We start from the raw sequence: 600 nt of genomic DNA, 5'->3' as shown, positions 1-600 counted from the left end.
GGTTAATCAGTCCTACAAAAAAGTCCACGACAGCATATATTTATGTTTTATGACTAAGCCATTATCGCCAAAACAGTGACGCATAAAAACAATAAAAATTGATAATATGTTTCTAATACACATATGGTAGTAACAAATTATTGGTTTTTATATCGCAGAACCAATTTTGATTAATTTTGGTATAAAGATAGATATTGATATAGTGAAAAAATAATAAGCTACTCAATGTACTTAATAAACCTGCGCAGACGAAGTCGCGGATAACAGCTAGTATAATCATGAAGGTCAATTACAACCATCCATCCATTTAAAATTAAATTCCCAAACGTGAAAGTAAGAGAAGGAAACACAAAACAAATAAGACGATAAAAGCGAACAAAAAAAAAGACAGACAGACAAACTTATTTACGTATTAAACTACAAATACCATTACACATACAAAATTATACAGATGTGTTAACACAAAATCAAAAAAGATAAAATCATCTGCCTTACTGTCAGACAACAGTACACTCTAGTAAAAAAGTGTCACACAGATGAAGGTCAGACTAATTATTTTGAAGTCGGTTAAAAATAAACTCTTGCCATAAGATTTTATAT

This window comes from Melitaea cinxia, chromosome 15 (assembly GCF_905220565.1).
Source record: "Melitaea cinxia chromosome 15, ilMelCinx1.1, whole genome shotgun sequence".
Classification (NCBI taxonomy): domain Eukaryota; kingdom Metazoa; phylum Arthropoda; class Insecta; order Lepidoptera; family Nymphalidae; genus Melitaea; species Melitaea cinxia.
Note: the sequence above shows the minus strand (reverse complement) of the source record.